We start from the raw sequence: 25,559 nt of genomic DNA, 5'->3' as shown, positions 1-25,559 counted from the left end.
TGAACTTCTAGTTCAGTCTACTAGTACGTGGATCTAAAAATGAAGATTCTTTTAATTTTATGAAATTTCTCGACATTCTTTCATATTTTGGGCGCTAATCTCCCCAAAATGAAGATTCTTTTAATTTTATGAAATTTCTCGACATTCTTTCATATTTTGGGCGCTAATCTCCCCATAATGTCGAGAATTGATCTTCAAAAAAAAAAATACAGTCAGCGTACCAAATTATAAATTGATCCCCTGATTTGAGCCATAGGTACTAAATTATTGACGGAGTTTCATGAATAATATATGTACCTTACCTTCGCTGAGGCCCCATAGAGGTACGCTAGGGGTGGTGATATAGAAACATGGACTGCAAATAAAGAATACGCAGATGGGAAATGTTTCGCTTCTTTACCACGTAATAGATAAAGGGGGAAATTATGATATGCAGTTGGTCGGATTTGTTTTGAATGCCCCATTTAATATAAGGAAATCTGACAAATCATATTTTGCCCAAGATGACCCAATCGCTCATGCCAGAATTTAAAAGAATTTGGGTCATTAAATCTCAAACTAATCGCAACATGGTGTATTTTAGGTCAGACAAATTCTAAAGTATACACATGAATAAAAACTACATAGATTCATAAGAGTTTAAAGCACACTCAAGGTATAATAGTTTACCTTGACCACCTCGATAAGATCCACTTAAATGTCCACTAACTCCCCTCGTCTAAGCTTATGAGTATTAGTTTGAATTATGACATGTGCTTCAGGCACCACGTGTGAACCAATTAAACTTGCATTACGGTTTTTCACAATAGCTGGTTGTGTTTTTAACAACTACTAATGCAAGGATTAGTTCATTTTTAGTCTTGTACTACTGCAATAGTACAAAGTTACTTGTTGAATTGCATTCAATCGAGGATTTAAAATCCAAAAATGGCTATAGGATACGATCTCCTACTATGTTCATAGCCCCCCCTTGTCCACGCGTATAAGTAATCTTCTGAATTGTAGCATGTGCTACAAGCACAACTCGTAAGCCAACTATTCTGACATAGTGATTTATAATCAACAATTGGTTGTGCTTCTCTGCGACTACTAATGTAGGTATTAATTCAGAATGCTACGTGAAATTTTTGGTCATGTACTACTGCTGGAGTACAATATTATTTGCGTGGAATAGGGAAAAGAACTTTTCGATTAATTTTGTCACTGTCTGTAATATTCTACTTACAGAGTTTCAGCTGCTAGTTAATGTGGTACAAAGCTGAATGTATTCCAGATTCAGTTTTTCAATTGCGCTTGAGGGAGGACTATAGACTTCCATAGATCAAAGGAATCCTTCAGGGATTGCCCAGAAAAATAAATACTTTTTTAGTGAGGCGTTAATTTTTCACGTCTTAATTGATAGAGAGAAAATTTAAAGTGTTTGCCTTCTGGGCAAAGATACTTAAAGAATCAATAGATATAATCGTGCAAAAATCACAATTCACTAATCATATATCACAGTCAAAATGAATGTTCGAGGCCAAAGACAAGTAATAATTACTATCATATATCACAGTGCACTAATCATGGGGACTAAATATTAGTGCATGAGAAATTAGAAATATTCACATTGTAATAAGATCACACATAATCACCAAAATCATCAAGCTCTTTTTTCTAAAGATCTTCTTAAATGTTATTTTAAATGTTTGCTTCTGGCAAACTAGTCTAATATTAAAATTCACACAAAATTTTTAATGCTCGGATGATCAATGACTATCACAAAATCAAACAAGTAGAAATTAAACAAATGCATAACCAGTTTGTGTTATCCTTTCTTCTAAACTCAAGGTTGTCATATTCAAAACACCACCTTGTGGTTTATTATAATGCACCGGATAGCTCATAAGGCACCACCAAGACAATTTTGTATAGAAACTAATATTGTATAATTTCAGTGGAGAAAAAGAATCAGTGCAATTAGCAATAAAAAAAAATAGATCACTTATGGATGCCAACATGAGCTTTAAAAACCCACAACTTAATTTTAAGTTTTCATGAGGCTTAGATTTTACTTCAAGCAAGCAAATAGAATATTTAAAGCATCAAATTGATATATTATGATAATTTTTCATGTTGATGCTTTGTCTTTCATACTCTATTTTAAGCTATCATCTCCCAGACATTTTTGTTTCTCAAATTTAAATGAGATAAAGTAAAAGACATAAAAGAGAAACATACATTAATTGTATACCAATCAGGAATGATCAAGGTAATCAAGAAGTTAATTGTTCTTGCCACTTCCTGGCATGTATATTATGATGACTGGTGGCCTGCATGTATAAACTAGGTAGGCGTATAGAGGCTGTTTGGTTTAGCAATAAAGGGCCAAGTTCCAAGGAACTATAACCTCTAAAGACGGTCAAAAGCAAACATATTGTAGAAGCTAGGAAGATATGTTCCCAATTAGTGCAACTGAGACAAACTAAATTTATGAAGGTTATAATTAAGAAACTACAAAAAAAATTGATCCATCAGGATATAACCTGTCACATTTGAGTTCCTATGACCTTATATCAGCCTATCCTTGGTTTTCCACATACATAGAAGACGTAGGAATAATTGACTAGCATTAAATCACTTGTGCAATTGATTGACGTTGAATAGACAAAGGATATGAACAAGGAACTAATTTCACCACAAAGATACAGAAAAACACTATCCATCTTCTCATAAACTCACTCTCATCTAAAAATGTCAATAACGGGCATAGAAGTGAAGAGACATCAGTGTGAATAAGATGCAAGTGTGAAAGTCAAGAAACTTAAACATGTCTATATTTGTGACTATATCAACGGAAATTACTAAGACCATATTTCATTACTGCAGTTGATGGACGTCGTGCGGAAAAACTTGGTGATGGTGTGAACATGAACCATGAAATACATATATTCTTCAGCATGAAGAAGAAATAGATAATTAGCTGCTCTCAATTTATTAGCGATGCTACAAAAGTAATTATGCAATACATACTGCAAAATCCTTTATTCTCACTAGAGACAAGTGTGACACAATACATATCCTAGGACAAATGGCAGTTATCGGGTATGCTAATTGCTACCAAACAGAATGAACGCCAACAAATAAAACGCATGCAGTTTAACTCGTACAAAGGAAGTCCAAAAATCATTCCTAGCCTAAGGATTTAGAGCAAGGTAAATGACATACATGCATATTTGTAACATTGCATATGAAGGATACTCATGAAAGAAAAGGGAGTTTCACAACTCCACTACTATTTAGTAAAACCATCTCAAGGCATTTTTTTTTCGTAAAATATATTGCTAGACTATCACCAAGAATTCTATAATAAAACTTGTGAGCTTGCAACAATAAGTCATTAGGTGGAGAAAGTGAAAAGTTAAAAAGAGAACATATACCGATAGTTTTCTTTGGCACGAATTCGATAATCCCACGTTGGTTAGAGACTCGTGCTGATAACGTGTTGTAATCTCGTTGTTATCTCTACGTACATTACATATCCATAATATAAATCGATCATGAAATGTAAAAGTAAATAGATAAGAGAAGAGAAGAGATAGGGAGAAAAAGTGATCCTCATTTCATTCATTCCTTTGCTTTTCATACATGGTCCAATTTATAGATATATAGTGGAAAATAAAAGGACATTGGACAAATGAAAAGTCACAAATTAATATTCCACATTCAATGTAATGTCCACATTCATTTTGTCTTTTAGGTTTCCACAAATGACTTTTAGATTTCAACAACGCATATATGTTTTCAATTTTGATGTTGTTCATAAATTTCTATTGAATGCTGAATTTTACATTAAATGCTTTTTTTATTTAGGTATAATTTTTTTGTTATGTTTATTTAGTAAATCGGGTCTTGTTGCTTTAGAAATAGAAACAAAGAAGATGTAGCAGAAGGGAAAAAAAATTTACATTAGCCCTTTGTTTTGAAAAGTTTACTTTAAGATGATAGAATTTTTAAGTAAAGAAACTATAGATTATTTTAATCATGTGAAAAGTTACTTTAGACCCCTAAGTTCAAGATAATCGTTCTATCTCAAGACTGTCAAAGAAATAATCTTATGTTCAAAAATATTTTATAAAAAATTATAATTTTGGTAAAAGTTAATTATAAGTTTAAGTCTTAAGATTTTAATATCAAGATTATAAGAAAGGGTAACTTTCTGAAAATTTTTATAATAGGCCAAAAGTCTAGACTTTTTATTTTTAAGTCCACAAAATAAAGAATGTTGTTTATAAAACGTTGGTAGTCGTATAAATTCTACAAAATTTATTGTGAAGCAAAATATAGAGTTCAATAAAACACATTAGTATTTAATTGATATTTTACTGATATTATTTGTCAGTCAAAAAATCCTTAAAATGTGTAAATTAATAGTCGTTTCAAATTTTTAGGAAGTTACTACGAATATCTATTAATTTTTTTGAATTAAAAAACGTATACATGTTACATAATTATAAGATTGATTGATTGAGAGTCAGGATGGGCATGGACCGGGCCGGATTAGGCCCTTGACCCGACCCGTCGGGATCAAGGTCAGGCTGGGTCTGACTCGTGTCTGGACGAGTTAGAGTGGGTCGGGCCTACTTCTCTAATTTTGGGTTTATGACTGGACCATGCTCGGCCCATGACCCGTCTCGGTGTGGGTCAGGTCTGACCCAACCCATGGCCCGTGTGTTGTGGGTCGGCCCGTGGGCTTTTCGTCCAACTTATTTCCTATTTTTTTAACTTTTTAATTATATTAAGCTTACATTTACAATTATAAAATTATTTTTAATTTATTTTTTTTATAATTTAAACTTGTATTAAACTTTTTAGTCCTTCTAACTATACAACATTGAGCTTAAAGATTATTGTTTTGTTTCTCAATAGGCCAAAAGGTCCACGAATCAAAAACTTATGGCTTTTAGTTTTGTTGGAAGCTAGTTGCAGACCTAAATGGCTAAAGAAACAGCTAGCTTAATTAAAAAATATATCATAGGCCGGGACGGGTCGGGCCAGGCCGGGTTGGGCGTGAGTCAAGTCAGTGTGGGACACCTACTTCTCTAACCTTGGGTTTAGGGCTAGACCCAGCCCGGCCCATGACCCAGGTATATCGTGGGTGGAATCGGGCTTGCCTACCGATTGAGCTGAGTCATGATCCATGACGGAGTGGGCCGGGTCAGCCCGCGGGTCGACCCAGCCCACACCCAAACTTAATTAAGAGATATTATTAAAATGAGTAAATTTCAACTCATTAATTATAAATATTTAATATGTGAGTATCAATTATATGTAATGCTAAAAAATATTGGATCAGTCAAATGGATGATAATAGAACATCCGTTCATTTAACTAAAAAATTGACACATTCTCAGCTTTAGAAGTCAATAACAACGAAGCGATCAAACAATCGTGCACCCCAATTCATGTGGATTTACTTCATAGTTTCCACTAATTTCTCTTTTATTTTGTATACTACCATCATAAACATTCAAATCTCTTACAAAGGCGTAATTCTAATTTTTTTCCCCCTCCTTTGACTCACGTTCTCTCAAATTTTTCACAAAATAAATTCAGAACATAAAGCAAGTAAACCTGCAAGTTTACTATATGAGTTATTTGTTATTTGTAATGTTGTATTTTCTCTAAACTTTACTATTTCTCAGGATGTCAAGAGATTAAAACCAACAAGGTTATATTGAGAGAAGTCCAATAATAATAATATATCTTAAACTATCTTGCAATTCAATTAAAGTAAATAAATAAATTAAAGCAAATAAATAAACTTAAAAAAATAATCAAGATATTTAACCACATGCAAAGCATATGCATCTCACCTAGTAAGAAAATAAAAGAAATATACGTCTAATACTATTATAAAAGTGTGTTGGTATATTAAAACATTTCTTTCAAAAATGCCCTCCAAACCACATACATGCACATATAAATATAAAATGAAAACATGCATATATAGTCACATCACATACGTACATGATCACATGCATACATTACATAAATAAATTATAACCCTTCAAATTCTTCTCATAACCCCCAATCTTATTAATGTTAGATCTTATAAAAAACTTGAGATCTAAACCATAAAGCCATGATTAATTCAAAGAGATTTACAAGAATCAAAAGAAAAGAGCGGAAGCTTATACCTGAATCCATAGATTAAACTTGAGATGGGTTTTGGATCTTCTAACCTTAGGGTTTTTCTAGCCAAATTTCTCTCTAGATGGGGGTGAAGAGAATTAGAGAATGTAACCCTAGATTATGGACCATAACCCTTTATTTATAGATGTTGTACATTTACAATTTGGCCCCTCATCAAATCACAATTAAAACCTGGTATCTGCACATATAACCCCATGATTATATTTAAATACCCATTAACCCAAATTGATTGATCACTTTAATGGGTTATCCTGAAGGATAGCAATACACACTGATTAATCATATGTGCCCACAAATAGATTTAATTAGATTTAAATCCAACAATTAAATCAACTTAATTAGTTATTTTTATTATTCAATTATCTATTTTTATACTAAAATATAGATAGTTTTACTAATTAGTAAAATTTCATAGTTATATTGTATTGTACGTTATATTATAATTATATTATACTACACATTATATCATAATCAAATAAATATGTACAATGTAGTGTAATATTGTATATTCTATTATACACATTATAATTTTTATGTGTGTGGCGTGGTATGTTCACCATTGAGTTATAACGTGTATAATATTACATTGCAAGATTTTACCATCATCAATGTCCTCCCTCAATTGAAATAAAATTACTGTTCATTTCATTACTTCATCTCCTCTTCATCATAAAAAAAATATTTATAACCAGGAAACTTGAGAGGCTCTAACATGATTTTTTTACTCTTCCACGGAAGCATGAATGCTTCATTCTTTCTCAGTTTCCTACCATGAAGAAAAACTAGGAAAGATTGGGAGTGGATCTTTCAGCATGAAATATTTCAGTGAGTTGAATCTCGATATCAGCTATCCTTAAGCTTTCGTTTATGAACAGTTTGTGTATTTAATGTCTAATGTTATAAGCGTAAGTATTAATATACAATGCAGAGACGAAGTGGCCATCAAGCTGGTATGTGAAAGTTTAGAACTTGATTTTCGAGAAAATGACTACTTTGAATTGAAATTATTAGTTTATATATTGGAGTTAAATTTATATGCATTGTCTATGATAACATAAGTAGGATTTATACTGCTCTCTTTTAGATCTTCCGATATCGAGAAGCTTTTTAAATTTATGGAATTTTTTTTTATAAATGGTGATCTCAATTGTTTGTTAGTTTCATGACATTTGATGCTTCAAATAGGATCATAGTGATAGATTTAATTTAAGGATGGCTTATTTTTTGCAAGGTGAAAATGCATTGGACCTTTTTTGTTTTTTTCCTTAGGAATTCTATTGATCACTTTTAGCTCTTTCAATATCGTGGAACTTTTGGCAGTCCAGTGATTGGAACCAGCTTGTGAATTGGTATTGTGGTAGACTGAAGGGGAATGGATTCAAGCAAAGGATTAAAAAGGATGGCTTTAACTACAGCAGTATATAGCATATGGAGAGAGAGGAATTTTAGGATTTTCAAACAGGAAGCAAGACCAGCTGATCAGCTCTTTAAAGTAATCAAATTCAGCATTTACTCATATGTTCTCAATGGCTCGTTTAAAACTAAAGACAGAGAATGGATCATCTCACTATGAAATTCATTAAGGAGAATAATTAGCAGTGTTTGATCCTTAATCTCAGCTGCTTTTATTTGCTGAGTTTTTCTTTTTGGAGTGTTTGATTGAGCTCTATTTTCTCTGAGCTCTTCATGTCAGTTTTTGTTATCTCATACATATGTTGAGATTCTTGTTGTACATTCATTTCTACAATTGGTGATGAATAAAATTTTTTCATTTACCAAAAAAAATATCGTGGAACTTTCTACATTTATGATTTTTTGTTGCTTTCATGAAAATTCATGCTTTAAACTAATACTTTTAGTATTTGCAAATTAATATCATATAAATATTCATCTAATCAATATCAAATTATTTTATTAATTTTAGCTTATCAATTATCTAATAAATTAACATTTATTAATTCTAATAAAACTAATATTTATACAATATTAATAAATTAGATTTAACTAAATTATAAATAATATACTTTGGTAAATATTAATTTGTTAGTTTAAAATTAAATATTATTATTAAAATTTTTAGTTCAAATAAATTATTCGTTTTTTAGTATTAATACATATAGAATTTATCTAATTATTGAATAGAGGTTCTTAATTATAGTTCTCATCATTGGTTCCAACAATTCTATAACTAACATCTAGTCAGTGTAAGACTATTTGTAACTCAACTACAAACTAAAAACTATAAATTATTAATACATTCATCATTGGTGTATTGTCTAACATAATAACTAAACTTAAAAGTTATTTAATAGTCTCATTAGATGTAAAATTTGTTCATTATCCAATTAGCAGATTTCAATTTTTCCAGAATCATTTATAATTCATGTTTAGAAACTTGGCAGGTATCGCCTCGGATGCAATTTGTCCATTATGTTCCCAACCATCCACCTTCAACAATGTTGTTTTTGGTATAGTTAGCATTGTTTACACAACCCTTACTCTTAAAAATTCAGAGAATATCGGCTACAAAATGAAGTTCTTTATGTCTTTGTGCGTGCAAATTTGTTTACCAGTTGTGCATGATTGCTAAAGTAAAAAATAATCAACAAAGAAGCAAACAAACAAAAAAACTCAGTTTAAGCATTTCATCAAACACATAGCGGGCATGAAACCAAACAACACTAGCACACTATCAAGCAAGCCAACAAATAATGCCAATTGGGCATTTCATCAAACACATAACAAGCATGAAAATAAATCAATCTATAAAGCCATTAGTTTGTTACCAGAGTAATCATGTCCTGGAAAACTAAAGTGACCTACCCTTCCCCATTAAGTAACGCTGGTATTAAGATAGGTCCCACTTGTTAGGCTCAAAGTCAGAGAGGGGAAGCCCAAGGATGAAGAGTCTGTGATCAAAGAGAAGTTTGAAGAAGGCAGAGTGTGGATCTTGAAAGAGGAGGGTCTTGATAGAGGGAGAAAGATTGGGTGCCTAGAGATGGAGAGGAGAAGGAGAGAGAAAGGAAGCAAGGATAAGATGAAAAGGAGTAAGTTAATAGAGAGGAGTAAGATAAGGGTATAGGCTATCAAAAAATTACTACAGATGTTTTCTTCGAAAGTTGACTTCATTGTGGAATTCATTATATTTTTAATTGTTTACAATGAATTCAAAAGAAAATAGCCTTTTTATAAGACCTCTCTTACACAATAAGAAGAAAATTATAACTTTCTAGAAAATAACATAGAAATTATTTATCAACTCCTGCTTTTGTGGGATCTTTGCCTGTGTCGGGGGTGCGTTAACCCATGGACCATCGATTCACAGATTTTGATTGAACCGTGAAGGTTTTTGGATATTCTTCTTCGTTTATCGAAGTAAGAATCTTAAGCGAATATCTTATCGATGTAAGATGTTCACTCTTCCAAAGATCAAGTCAGAGCTTAGATCTTTAGGAATCGCCAAAAGCTTCTCAAGAATATTTGTAAAGAATGAAGACTCTCTCTCTTGCTCAAATTTATCAAAAGCTCAAGTCTCTCTGCCCTAATTGTCTTGGATCTGCTCTCTCTCCTGGATCTCGTGCATAGGAAGGTATTTATAGGGATATAGATGCATAACTGTTGAAATGGGGTAAAATAACCGACCAGCCACACTTTCTTTGGGCACGTCAGCCATAAGTGATGCGGCTGAAGAAATGCCCTTTTGGGCACGGCAGTCGTCGCTGTCGCGACCAAATGAGTGGTTACAATCCAGTTTGTAACCGTCATCCCACGACTTTAAACTCCTTAAATGTCATGATTTTCGTGGGTAATGGGCATGATTTTAGCTTGTAACTGCTTTCCTCACATTCATAAATGATCCCCAGTAGTTAATAAGCTATGTGGACCATACAAAATTCAAGAAAACTATCAAAAATAATGTTTTTAATTTCTCAGTGTGCACAGCAATGAACGATGACGCGCATTGTCGTGGCAGTTTTTACTGCCGCATACCTCTCGGGTATTTTAGCTCTAACTTCTTTGTCTGATGTCGGAATAAGATGATCTAAGATGCGTTGGAAATCTAACGAAGAGATCTATAACTTTTGCCTTTTAAGATTTTTCATACTTAGATCATATCATGTCTTAAACTGTCGTGCATTGTCGCAGAAGCTACCACTATCGCGCACCTTCGAGGCAATTTACGTTGTCTCGGGTATTTTGGCTCTAACTCCCTCGTCTGATATCAAAATAAGGTGATCCAAGATGCGTTGGAAAGCTAGACAAGAGCTCTACAACTTCTCATAGGCATGATACTCTCTTTACTTATTCATCATCTTCCACTGTCGTGCCTATGCGCATCAGTGTACACTGTCGCGCACCTCCGAGGCAGTTTATGACTTCTCGGGTATTTTGGCTCTAACTCCCTCGTCCGATATCGGAATGAGGTAATCCAAGATGCATTAGAAAGATAGATAAGATCTATACAACTTCTCATAGATGCGGCACTCTTTTTACTTACGCATCACCTTTCACTATCGCGCCTATGTGCGTCAGTGTACACTGTCGCGCACCTCCGAGGCAGTTTGCGACCTCTCGAGTATTTTGGCTCTAACTCCCTCGTCCGATATCGGAATGAGGTGATCCAAGATACGTTGGAAACCTAGTGAAGAGATATACAATTTCCCATAGGCACGGTACTCTGTTTGTGTGCACAACACCTTCCACTATCACATCTATGTGCTTCAGTATTCCTTATCACGGGTATTCATATTGTTCTTCTATGTTGTTTAACCTGTTCCTTTGCTTTTTTTAGCTTTGGATGATCCTCTCTGACTTAGATAATAACATTCATTATCTTCTCTTTGTCTTGAACTATATCTAGATATCTATAAGTATTTTTAAATATCTATAGATACCCCCTCCAAAGTATCTCAGACTCATTCTTTTATAGTGGAGTCTACGACACTTTGGATAAGATAGGTCTTACTTGCAATCCCTTCAGTACTTAGTTAAGGAGATCATGTAGAAGGACCTTTAAGCGGCTTCAACTCTTGATTTCTTCATCTTTTAGTCTACTCAGTGCTTTGTAGAATAGCTAAAATTCTTCCGGTACTATATTTATCGCTTGACCGTTGTCGAAATCTTAAACTGAAACTGATGTTTTGATTTATGAATTAGCTCTTATCATTGAACTGATGTTGAACTGATTATCTTCATTAGGAATTCATATCTGGATCCTAATTGAATCCCCTGAGATCATCCATTGAACTTTTTTCCTTAGCCTTATTTTGGCAAAAATCATTGACGTGTTGACAGGCGTTAACACAGTTTATCCTCGTGCGTTTACTGGAGTCTACACAGTTTAATCTCTTAAGACGTTGGAGCATGGCGGTCCTGAGTATCGAGACTGAAGGACCAATTATTCAGGTCGGTTCATCTGTAGGTATGGATTTTATCCTGAGTTTGTCGGATACTCAAGTCACGAGACCAACTAATGAAGCTGGTGCGTCAGTGATTATCGTATTTATAGGATTTTTAGCAAACCCTCAGCCATCAATGGGTTTGATGAGCCTTTACCGACTACCGTTTGAATCGGGCTAGCATGCAAATTGTTTAAGTCCGTTCTGTATGTAACATTATGCTAAAAGAATAAACTCTCTTAGACTTAATGCTATGATGTTGAATACATAGGCTTTGTCGTCAATACAGGAACGTACCACCCGGTGACGTATATTAGACGTAAATTTATCTCTAATAAGGGATTAAGATAATGTCTCTCACGTATAAAATGTGGATTTGAAAATGTTGATGGGTTATGTCTTTTTGGTAAAAAGATGAACCCGATACTGGAGAGAAAGAATTTTATATTCTATCTCATGGTCTCTTTTTTGTTGGTAGAGATGAACCCGATACTGAAGAGGAAGAATTTTATATTCTATCTCCTTGTTTCTTTTTTGTTGGTAGAGATGAACCCGAAGATGGGGAGGAAGATGTTTATATTCTATCTCCTGGTACAAAAGAAACTCAAAGTGGGATCTCCACTTTAAGAATCTGAAGGGTGAAACTAAGAGTGGGATCTCCACTTCGAGAATCAAAAAGATTTAGATAACCCTAACTGTTAAAAGGTTTGATTATCCAATCTAAAAATGGATTTCTCATTTATTGAGATGGAATTCCAACTTTCGTCCTAACTGTTTAAAGGTTTGACTAAGTGGGGAATGTATGGACCTCTCGTTCATGGAAGGAATCGAGAGATGATTTTGTCTTTGGACCTAACTATTTAAATGTTTGACCAAATGAGAATTTGAGATGATCCTAATTGTTTAAATGTTTGATCATTCAATTTGTGGACTTCTCGTTCATATAAGGAATAGAGAAGGGATTTTGGTTTAGGTCTTAACTGTTTAAAGGTTTGACCAAAAAGAATTTGAGACGATACTAATTGTTTAAAGGTTTAATCGTTCAATTTGTGGACCTCTTGTTCATGGAAGGAATCAAGAGAGGATTCTGGATTTGGTCCTAACTGTTTAAAGATTTGACCAAATAGGAGTTTGAGACAATCCTAACTATTAAAAGGTTTGATCGTTTAATTTATAGACCTCTCGTTCATGGAAGGAATCGAGATGAGATTTTGGCTTTGGTCCTAACTATTTAAAGGTTTGACCAAGCAAACGGAGGGAGTGGAGGTACAAATAACAGTAGAAATGTAGATTTGTACAAATCACTCAGAAGAGGTTTTTGGTAACCAGTGACGAAAAGGGGTTTGCTAATTGTCATGGATTAAAATTTTGAGTGTTGTATCAAAGCTCAACAGTGGAAGTGTTAAAGACTCGGACACAGCGGGAGTTTGGATGGATTTAACCACGAAGCATTTTGGTGGACCTACCATCAGTTAATTTGATTGGTGAGGGATTTTATGGTGGATGATTGTGAATCATCAAGCACTCCACAATTAGATCGTAGGAGTTTCGTGAGGAAAGACTGACCCGATAAGGTTATTGAATCTCATCTCAACGAAAGAGTACCTAGAAAGTCACAGTGGGAGTTGGCAAAATTGATCCCGACGATTGAAACCAACCAAGAATCGGATGAAAGAAAAGCAAATGGAACATGCTTCATCCTTGAAGGTTTTCAGAGTTTCGTGAGGGAAGATTGACTTGATGAAGTTATTAAATCTCATCTCAATGAAAGAGTGCTCTAAAAATCACAGTATGAGGGTTTTAATCATTTTGCACATGATTAAATAGCCACAGTGGGAGATTCTTAATCATTTTTATCATGATTAAGAGTAGATTATTCAGATGATTGGTTTTCACCTTGAATAATCAATTAGTTTCGAGTTATCCTTAAGAATACCATATATAGCATTCTCCAGGAACTTCCCGTTAAATAGGTTACCCTGAATGTACTAGGGATAGTACTTTTTCAGGAACTTCTCGTTTGTGAGCAATGTTGCTGTTCTTGATACAGAATTAGGTCTTGGTTCCTACCTTCGTATTCAGCCATGATAACCTCGTATCCACCCCCAGCTTTTAGGTGAACCAGAGTCTAATCACATTTGGTTATATTATTGGAGCACACAATTTAAGGAAGCAGTTTTTTTTAACCTCTTATATAAGTCGGAGGTTCGGGAAACAGTTTATACTCGTATACCCTTTGGAGTACATGGAGAATCAGTTTATACTCGTATGCTCTTCGGAGTTACATGAAGAAGCAGTTTATACTCGTATACTCTTTGGAGTTAAGGAAAACAGTTTATACTCGTGTACCCAATGGAGTAAAGGTCGTCTTTATTTGGCTTGTTTCGCCGTTATGACGCCAGAGTCAATTAAGGCTTGGATTTTGTTTTTGAGTCCAAAACAAACCTTGGTGGGATGAAGAATCTTTCTGTGGTACGCACAGTAGTTTGGATCCGTAATCCTTTTAGCTCCCTCCTGATCTTTAATAAGTAGTAGATCGATCTTGTCGTTGGTAAGGAGGTATTTCAAGATGGCTGGAACTTCATCATCTTCGAAAGAATACTCCTTCTGGAACTTCGGATCATGAGTCTTATGTTGCCTCCGTGGTTGCTGTTGTGATGTTTGATTGGCGTTCATAACAGTTGCAGATGTAGTCGGTTGGCTTCTCTCAACTATCTTTTTTTTAAGAAAGCGTTCAGCTTGTTTACCGCGCAATTTCAAATCCTTCCAAGTTTTAGATGGCACAACCCCCAGAATTTCTAGGACATTAATGGAAAAATTATTATGGCATGTCTGCAAGATGAATTCATCTGTGACCAGATCCCTACAATTCATTGCCTTATTACGGAAGCGCTTGATAAAATTATCAACTGACTCTCTGTCTTTTTATTTCTCATCCAGAAGGGTTCCGGTTGACACTTCGGTGTCATCATCGAAGAAATTGCTGAGGAACGAACTTTTCATATCATCTCAGTAATTGATGCTTCCCAACTTGAGACGTAGATACCAATCGAAGGCCATCCCACGAAGGGTCCCCACGAATGACCGGACCATAAAAGCCTCATTTTTGGAGATTACACCCAAATGAGACTTAAAATAAATTAAGTGTTGAGTGGGTGAACCTTTCCCGTCAAACGGAGTGAAGTTAATCAGATTGAATTTCGGGGGTAAGGAATTGAATCCCACTCCCTTGGATACGGGCACAGAATACTCGTTTTCTTCACTTCTTGAGCCGTCATCAAAGCATTAACTTTGTTTTCAAGCTCCTTCATTTTCTCGTCATCGTCTGCATCTTCATTCGAAGGACGTTGAGGAGAATGAGTTGGACCACCCCCTGTGTTTTTATTTTTAGGGGGTGCAATTGAACCACTCCCAGTGTTATTGGGGGGGTGCGTCAGCTATGATAACTTCGTCCACTTCTGGATCACTATCATCTGCATCATTTTGAGTGTGGTAGCTAGATTCAGCTTGCTGACTGGACTCAGGAGGTTGAAGCTGTTGAGCTTGTAATTCTCTCATTTGTTGAATAGCTAAGTCCATCTCCGTCTTCATCTCAGCTCTAATTTCTTCACGTTGTTTGGCTAGAGCTTCTTGAAGCATTTGAGCAAATTGATCGGGGATGATTGTGAGCACTTCTCTGGTTTGTCCCGTGCTAGAGGTTGTATCATCCGAGGCAACTGCAGAGTAAGTATCCGAGAGTTTCTCGTCTAAAGATAACCCTTCATGGATTTTTTTATAATCTCTGCATCGATTGGCCCTTCGTTGTAGCCATGACATTCTTTGAGAGAGACCCTGATCTATTCTCCCTCCCAGAGAGAAATCAGGATCAGGGTTGAGTGGATGTCGGTTTCCTCTATCAGTCATGTTGATAGTTACCACGGGAAGCTCATCTTTTTGAGTAGCGGGCTCCTTTCCGAAACATCTTGGCTTGGGCTTTGACATTTCGGTGGAAAGTCTCTGGAACACAGAGACTCTTGGCGGTTCAACTTTAGAACAGCTACATTCTGATAATACCGCTTTACTGAATCTCTCGCATGCACAATGAGGACATGTTTCTTGAATAGTCCTTTTTCGTGACTTATTTCCTCCTTTGGTTTGATAGTACAGCTTGTTAGCATAATGATTAGAGCAACCTATCTTTTGTTTTTGAACTTTGTTATCATGCTCAGGATAACTTGTAGTTGCCCCTAAGCGATCCAAAGTTATGTGTTTACATCCCACCCCCTGCGGGTGTGGAATTTTTACAGGCCCCAAGCAAGAGTGAATTGATATCTTCTCTTTTTGGGCTTATTTTATTTTGATAGGAGGATATTTACGACCCCCAGTGTGAACATTTACCTGGGGTTCGTTCACTGAACTCAAGCGTTCTTTAACTGTAGCTTTGCCTCGATCGTCAGATGAGGGACTGAGGTGATCCGCAATTGTGATCTTGGATTTTGACAGGTCAGGACTAAACTGTGGCTTCCCTGGTGATGGAATAGATATGGTTGTAGTAGACGGACCAGGAACAGACGTTGACGGGGCTGAAGGGGAACTCTTGGGAGCTTCTCTTTGACCGCGGTAGGAGAGATCATTGCGATTGGAAGGTGCACCGCGGCAGTGGAGACTGCCGTGGTTGGAAACTGTGCCGTGGCAGTGAAAATTGCCGCGATTGAAGGATTTGCAACGGCAGTGGACACTGTCGTGGTTGAAGGATGAATCCTACTGATCCAATTCTCGTATGAGTTTGGATTTGAGGATCCACACTTTGCGATTCTCTGGTGCTTCCTTGGACACCATTTTCTTCTTCCCTTCTTGCGTTCGTTGACGAAGGGCACGGGTACGAGTGACGTTTGTACGACGCTTTTGTATGCGTTCTTTGATGGTTGAACGAGCCCTTTTGATAAGAGTCCATTCCTCCGACGTAAGTTTAGTAGAGATGTGAGTGGTTTGTTATTGGGATGACTGGACCACTTGATGCTTCCTCGACTCTAGGTCCGCATAGCAGTGAACCCCGTCGGTTTGTTCTAAGGCCTTAGCTATTTGACAAGCGAGGTGTTAGCGTTGTTTCTGACGAGCCCTCTTCGTCAAAGTTGGCGAACTTCGATTGAACGATTCCTTAATTAGGGAGGAATCATCGTGAGCAGAGCTTCTGGCTTTGGGAGTCACCGGGATAATGTTACAAGGGGAGGCCTCGGCAATGATTGGGTGAGAGTCTTCACCTTGGGCCTTCTTTGGCATGTAAGCCTTCTTCAATGGTAAGATCCTCTTGTACTTACGAGACAATGAAGATCTTGAAGAGGATGATGAGAGATATTCCTCAAACTTGGCTTGGTCGAACTCGTACACGACCGTGGATTCAATCGGCATCTTGATCGCTTGTGAAACTACGGCCTCGGCAGCGAGACCGTTGGCTCCCACTGTGGTCGCCAGTTTATTTTCTTCGAAAGTTGACTTCATTGTGGAATTCATTATATTTTTGATTGTTTACAATGAATTCAAAAGAAAATAGCCTTTTTATACGACCTCTCTTACACAATAATAAGAAAATTATAACTTTCTAGAAAATAACACAGAAATTATTTATCAACTCTTGTTTTTGTGGGATCTTTGCCTGTACCGGGGGTGCGTTTGTTAGACCCTAGAGGGGGGGGTGATTAGGGTCTTATGCTAATCTAATCCGATTAAATACCAATTAAAACTAATTAATAAGTATATTCTTGCAAGATGGATATACTACTAATAATGAGCAAGAATATGTAATATAAACAATGAGATATATCCTATATGATGAAAAATGTATATGCAAGGATATATAAACAAACACAAGGGGTAAACAATATGAAATAGATAGTGGATCATATAAATAATGAGCTAATGACAATGGCGACAAGAGATATAAACATAAGTATAAATAAACGCCAAAGCACACTCAAACACACAATATGATCACGGAGTTCGGACCTTCCGTCCTACGTCTCCGCTCCCCACTCCCGGGGAGAAATCCACTATCACAACCGGGTTTTCTACGCTCACCCGAATAACGTTTACAACCACACTATGTCGGTTTTCAACGATCACCAATCAACGTCTACTCCTCACACTCAGTTTTCTAGTTTACCGAAAACTTTACAACAACACACTATTGTAATCCCACTCTACACCCACTAAGTGTTGAACTAGACGTGTCTCCCTCAAGTGCTCAGTTACAATCTCTCCCTAGGTTCGTCAACCGACGCCACTCCTCTTAGGATGATCCCTGACTCTCGCCACACACTTCTCTCGGTGTACAAGTGTATTACAAAGTGTATCTCACAATAAGCACAATATAAATCAATAGATGTTCTCTACAATAGATGAGAACTCAATGAAAGCTCACACTCAATGTTACAACTCTCACAACCCCAAATATATTATGAATGCAAATACAATAAGCTCAAAATGGGTGTGTGTAACAATGAGTAAAAACGTGAGCAAAAGACAAAAAACAACGGTCAAAAAACTAGCCGTTGGAAGCAGAAAAAGACCTCGTCGGTCGACCGGAATTTTCATCGGTCGACCGGAAAATTTCATCGGTCGACCGGACCGGTCGACCGACAGTCTCTCTGTCGCCCAGTGAGCATTTGAACTCAGGTTCGGTTTTGTAAAATCAATTAAAAATAGTAAAACAGCTCCAAAAAATATGAAATTTTGTGGGAAGGTTATAGACATGTATAATAACATGTTAGAAAAAGAATTACTGAAAAATCATTTCCCATTGAGAGAAATAATTGTTTGAACACAGATTTACAGTTTCTGAAAAACTGCTGACATACACGATTTTGTAAAATCAATTTGGCATAGTAAATCAACTCCAAAAATAGTAAAAACTGGAGGAAAGTTTCTAAACATATAGATAAACATGTCAGAGAAAGAATTTTTTAAATATCACTTCTCATTTGTGAAAACTCATCAGTATTGTAAAACATGCACGAACATGTGCACGAACGAAAACGTGAATTTGTAAATTCCTTTAAACATAACAAATCAATTTCAAACTTGATGAAACTTTGCGAAATGTTTGTAAACATGAAAACAAACATGTTAGAAAAAGAATTTCTCAAATTGAATTTCTATTTGTGAAAACTCATGTATTTTGTAAGTGTGTCCAAAGCATGAAAACTCAAAACCATGCATGTATATATATAACTATATGTATACATAGAAACCAAATACGTGTGTGTATATGATATTGAGCTTAAGGTACTTAACACACATAATATAGAATCTAAACTAAATTACCCAAGCTTGATCTTGATCTTCAATTAAAAGCTTGAACTTGATCTTTAACTTGAATTGTATGTTGCTTCACTCCACAATTCCGCCAACCTCCATTTGATATCGTCGTTATGGCGCAATCCATCCATCCTCCAACAAGTTATTTGTCTACAATGAATAGATAACACAAGCACTAGACAAACAACATTAGTTATAAATTGTTTGTTAAACATCATCAAAACAAGAAGGCCAACAGCGTTAACCCGTGGACCATCGATTCACAGATTGTGATTGAACCGTGAAGGTTTTTGGATATTCTTTTTCATTTATCGAAGTAAGAATCTTAAGTGAATATCTTATCGATGTAAGATGTTCACTCTTCCAAAGATCAAGTCAGAGCTTAGATCTTTAGGAATCGTCAAAAGCTTCTCAAGAATATTTATGAAGAATGAAGACTCTCTCTTGCTCAAATTCACCAAAAGCTCAAGTCTGTCTACCCTAATTGTCTTGGATTTGTTCTCTCCCCTGGATCTCGTGCATAGGAAGGTATTTAAAGGGATATAGATGCATAACTGTTGAAATGGGGGCAAAATAACTAACCAGCCATACTTCCTTTGGACGCTTCAGCCATAGGTGACGCGACTGAAGAAATGCCCTTTTGGGCGTGACAGTCGCTATTGTCACGGCCAAAGGAGCGGTTACAATCCAGTTTGTAACCGTCATCTCATGACTTTAAACTCCTTAAATGCCATGATTTTCGTGGGTAGTGGGCATGATTTTAGCTTGTAACTACTTCTTCCACATTCATAAATGATTCCCAGCAGTTAATAAGCCATGTGGACCATACAAAACTCAAGAAAACTATCAAAAATAATGTTTTCAGCTTCTCAGTGTGCGCGGCAGCGAACGGTGACGCGTATTGTCGCGGCAGTTTCTACTGTCGCGCACCTCTCGGGTATTTTAGCTCTAACTTCTTCGTCCGATGTCAGAATAAGGTGATCCAAGATGCGTTGGAAAGCTAACAAAGAGATCTACAATTTTTGTCTTTTGAGCGTTTCAGATTTAGATCATATCATAACTGAAACTGTCATGCATTACCGTTGTAGCTACCACTGCCGCGCACCTTCGAGGCAGTTTGTGTTATCTCGGGTATTTTAGCTCTAACTCCCTCGTCTGATATCGGAATGAGATGATCCAAGATGCGTTAGAAATCTAGAGAAGATCTCTACAACTTCTCATAGGCATGGTACTCTCTTTACTTGCACAACACCTTTCACTGTCGTGCCTATGCGCATCAGTGTATACTGTCGCGCACCTCCGAGGCAGTTTGCGACCTCTCGGGTATTTTAGCTCTAACTCCCTCGTCTGATATCAGAATAAGGTGATCCACGATGCGTTAGAAAGCTAGTGAAGAGATATACAACTTATCATGGGTGTGGTACTCTCTTTACTTGCATGTCACCTTTCACTATCGCGCCTATGCGTATCAGTGTACACTGCCGCGCACCTCCAAGGCAGTTTGCGACCTCTCGAGTATTTTGGCTCTAACTCCCTCGTCCGATATCGGAATGAGATGATCCAAGATATTTTAGAAAGCTAGAGAAGATATCTATAACTTCCCGTAGGCACAGAACTCTTTTTAATTGCACATCACCTTACACTATCGCGCCTATACGCGTCAGTGTACACTGCCGCGTACCTCCGAGGCAGTTTGTGACCTCTTGGGTATTTTAGCTCTAACTCCCTCGTCCGATATCGGAATAAGGTGATCCAAGATGTGTTGGAAAGCTATCAAAGAGCTCTACAACTTCCCATAGGTGTGTTACTCTGTTTGTGTGCGTAACACCTTCCACTACCATGTGTATGCGCGTCAGTGTTCCTTATCATGGGTATTCATATTGTTCTTCTATGTTGTTTTACCTGTTCCATTGCTTCTTTTAGCTTTGGACGATTCTCACAAAACACTGATGATGAAAGTTATAATCCGACGACTTTCATGAAAACAAATAAGAGTTACAAATTAATGACTATCATATTTCAAAAAGCCAAATATAAGGATTACAAGCTGATGATCCTTACAAAATTTAAAAAAAGAGAGAGATTACAATTGACAATTTCTTCAATGCCTCCATCCTCGTGTTCCAAACTCCAACCACAGGGCTCACCCTCACATTCCAAACTCCAAACATGGGGCTCATTCCTGTGTTTCAAAAGCAAAACACGAGGGTCCACCCCCGTGTATTAAAACTAGAACGCGAACGTCGCGTTTGACCGTTTCAAATTACTTGAACGGTTACCCATTTAATAATACCATTAAACCCCCATTATGGAGTGAATTAAGAGGTCAGTTACACCCCTTAAACCCTATAAATAGATGGGTTTATAGCTAAAACGGGGTTGGCTATTGTTGGAGCTTTTGAGATCATTTGGCTTAGCTTTTTTGAACTATTTTCGGGTGAAGAACTTTGAGATCGGTTGTTTAGCTTATTTCGGAGGAAAAGGATTAAATTTCCTTTCTAAAATTAACTTTTTTACAGAATTTTTAAACTCGTTTAGAGTTTTTAAACTCGTTTAGAGTTTTTAAACTCGTTTAGAGTTTTTAAACTCGTTAGAGTTCTAAACTTGCCTGGCAAGTTCTTCCCGATGTTAAGTGTTTCAAAAGCAAAACACGAGGGTCCACCCCCGTGTATTAAAACTAGAACGCGAACGTCGCGTTTGACCGTTTCAAATTACTTGAACGGTTACCCATTTAATAATACCATTAAACCCCCATTATGGAGTGAATTAAGAGGTCAGTTACACCCCTTAAACCCTATAAATAGATGGGTTTATAGCTAAAACGGGGTTGGCTATTGTTGGAGCTTTTGAGATCATTTGGCTTAGCTTTTTTGAACTATTTTCGGGTGAAGAACTTTGAGATCGGTTGTTTAGCTTATTTCGGAGGAAAAGGATTAAATTTCCTTTCTAAAATTAACTTTTTTACAGAATTTTTAAACTCGTTTAGAGTTTTTAAACTCGTTTAGAGTTTTTAAACTCGTTTAGAGTTTTTAAACTCGTTTAGAGTTTTTAAACTCGTTTAGAGTTTTTAAACTCGTTTAGAGTTTTTAAACTCGTTTAGAGTTTTTAAACTCGTTTAGAGTTTTTAAACTCGTTTAGAGTTTTTAAACTCGTTTAGAGTTTTTAAACTCGTTTAGAGTTTTTAAACTCGTTTAGAGTTTTTAAACTCGTTAGAGTTCTAAACTTGCCTGGCAAGTTCTTCCCGATGTTAAGTCAAGAAGAGTAGACAAAGTTCTACGAAGTGAGGCGTTCGGATGGTCAACAGGATACAAGAATTAAATTCCCATCGCCACCAAGAAGAACTCGTCCTTAAACAAAGAGGGAGATCTATCCTTCTTTCTTTTATAAATTGGGAGACCGATCAAGAAAAATGTAATTTTTTTCTAAGTCAGTTAGAGAGAGATTGCAAAGAGAGATTGTATTCGTTCTTTTTCTAAGACAGTTAGGAGAATTAATAACATCTTCTCAATTTTCTTCTAATTTTTCCCTCAAACAAAAGATGACGATTCCGCTGGGGACTAACTTTTTCACCGATGAAGAAGTGGTGGCATAATCTGACACTAAACTCGTGGGGACTACTATCAAAACTCTGACTATTGAGTTTGACCAAGCCAAGTATGAGGAGTTTCTCTCCTTCGGATCCCTTATCTCTAAGTCTATGTGCAGGATCCACAAAGTCTCTAAGGAGACTAAGTTTCCCTCTATTGTTTGTTTGTGTCGAAAATTAATTTTTTAGTGGAATCCATTACAAGTCGTTTATCGATTATAATAGATTCATAAGATTTAGTCTTTTATAAGACTTCTCTACACAAAATAAATACACACAAGACTTCCTAGAAACAAACGTAGAGATCGTTTATTGGTCGTTGCTTGCGTAGGATTTTTACCTGTGCTGGGGACGTGTTAGCCCGTGGACCACTGAATCACAGATCTAAGTTTATCGTAAAGAAGGCCAGGTGTTCTTGTTTTGTTAAAAAAATAATAACAGAAGTAAATAACCTTAACAATGTGAGATTACTGCTCTTCTCAAGATCAAATTGATGTTTGATCTCAAGGGAAGGGTGAAAAGGCTGTAGATCTCTCAAAATCTCCCGCTTTATGCTGAAGTTCACCAAGATCTCGCCTCCCTCTCTATAAAATTCGTGGCTCTGCTCTCAAAATGTCAGCAACTCACCTAAAAGCTCAGATCTCGTCAGTTCCCTTTACAAATGCACGAAGGGGGGTATTTATAGGCTTCGAATGCCGTATTTGTTGATAAAAATTCATGATTTTCAACTAGTAATGACTTTCTCGTGTTTGAGGATATTCCCAAAGTAGTTAGGAAGCCAGTGGAACGCACGAATCTCAAGAAAATTTATCAAAAAATGTGTCGGGGAGTCCTATTTGGGTGAGACAACTTTATATGTCTCGCCATGCATGCGAGACATATTTATGTGTCTTGTAATTTTGGCGAGACACATTGATGTGTCTCACCATTTGCGTGACACATTAAGGTATCTCGCAAATTTTGAGACACGTTTGTTGTCTCATTTTGTTATTTCGTCATTGTACGCATTTCGTCGCTTCGTCGTTTCGTGCATTCCATCGCTTCTTTTTGGCATCCGATTGTCCTCTTTAACTTAGATGATGATGTTAATCGTCTCCTCTTCGTCTCGAGCTGTGTGTGAGAATCTATAGATAATTTTTGATACCTACAGATACCCCCTCAAAAGTTTTCAGCCTCCTCAATATTTATTATTAAGAAGTCTGGAATACTTTGGATAAGATAAATCCAACCTTTAATTTTTAACTTCTTCATCTTTCAGTCTATTCAGTATTTTATCAAATAGTCTAAAATTCTTTCGGTGCTATATTTATCATCTGACCGTTATCGAAATCTTGAACTGAAATCGGTGCGTTGATACTTGAATTAGCTTGCATCATTGAATCGATGTTGAACTAGTTATCTTCATTGGGAGCTTGTATCTGAAACACGATTGAACTCTTGGAGGTAATTTTGACTTGAAATTTCATCCTGAGCCTTATTTTGGTGAATTTATTGACGTGTTGACCGACGTTGACCTCTGTTGTGACGCGTTGACCTGCATTGATCTTTGTTGTGATGCGCAAACATAGTTTATACTCATTCGTTAACTAGAGTCTATACAGTTTAAGCTCTTAAGGCGTTAGAGCATGGAGAATCACTTTACACTCGTATACTCATTGGAGTTTCAGGAATTAGTTTAACCTCATATACCCAACAGAGGTTCAAGGATATGCAGTTTATACTTGTATACTCATTAGAGTATTGTGAATTAGTTTAACCTCATATACCCGTTGGAGGTTCAAGGAGATGTAGTTTATACTCGTATACTCAATAGAGTGTGAATATGTACCTCGAATACATCGAATCGGGTAAAAAATGGGCAAAAATATACTGCAAAAAGACCCGTGGACCCTCCCTGGGCATGAGACAAATGTTGGTGTCTCACACTCATGTGAGACACCTGTACGTGTCTCGTGTGCGAGACACCAAAAGGTGTCTCGCACGAGAGAGAGAGAGAGAGAGAGAGAGAGAGAGAGAGAGAGAGAGAGAGAGAGAGAGAGAGAGAGAGAGAGAGATAGAGAGAGAGAGAGAAATTGGGTCAGCTGGGAGTTCTCTTAAGTCCCACAAACCCAGTTTTTTTTCTTCTCCTTCTTCTCAAACTTCTCCAAGCTCTTCATAAAGGATTTCCTTCTCCTCCAAGAGTCCTTAATCCTTTTATCACTTCTCTAAATCCTCAAATTTTGGCCAAGCTTCTCCCTCAAGATCTAGAGTTTGTGATTTATTGGGTTCGATCTCTTTGACTTGGGTTCATATTCCTCTTCAAGCTTCTTCTTCCCCAAGATCCTCTCTTTGATCTCAGGTAAGATTATTCCCTTTTTGATTGAGTTTTGGACACTTTTAATACTCTACCTTTGATGAATTTTAAAGACTAGGGCTTTGATTTCTTCCCTCTTAGGTTCGGGTACTCTTCTTGGATTCGAGCAATCCTCTTGGTTCGGAATTCCCCAAGCTTGATCTTCCTCTTAGTTCTTGGTAAGTTTCATCCCATGGCTTCAATTTGAATTTTTTGTTTCAATTTTAAGTGTTGATTGAACTCATGGGTTTCGGTCTTCTTTGACTTAGATTCAAGCTTCTTGATTTGAATTCGAGGTCTTCCCTTGGATTCTTTTCATCGAACTCCTCTTCTCCAATCTCAGGTAAGCTCATCCCCTCTCACCAAAATTTTAGTTCTTGATTTTGAGGAGAAAAAAATCAAAGCTTTAATTCTTGAATTTGTCGGAGCTTTAATCCTTGAACTTGGATATGGCCAAAATTGGTTTGAGGATGTGATATGGGACTTTGTTCTTGGTTTTGAAGAAAAGATTACAGCTTTAATCCTCTAATTTGCGCACGACCAAACTTGTGTTTGAATTTGGCTTCGATCTTGTATAGGCTTCGAGCCCTTGTTAATTGGTACGTGTTTATTGCTTTTGTCGATTCAAAACTAATATTCTAAATAATGTATCCTCATTTGTTTTCCTTCACCAAGCGTTCGGGAAGAACCGATATCCTTATTTGTGGGGGTCGATGCTTAAAAGATGTGTTTTGCTTGGTCAAAACACGTCTCC

Source organism: Asparagus officinalis, chromosome 4 (genome assembly GCF_001876935.1).
Source record: "Asparagus officinalis chromosome 4, Aspof.V1, whole genome shotgun sequence".
In the NCBI taxonomy this organism is placed as follows: Eukaryota; Viridiplantae; Streptophyta; class Magnoliopsida; order Asparagales; family Asparagaceae; genus Asparagus; species Asparagus officinalis.
This window is presented reverse-complemented; position numbering follows the sequence as displayed.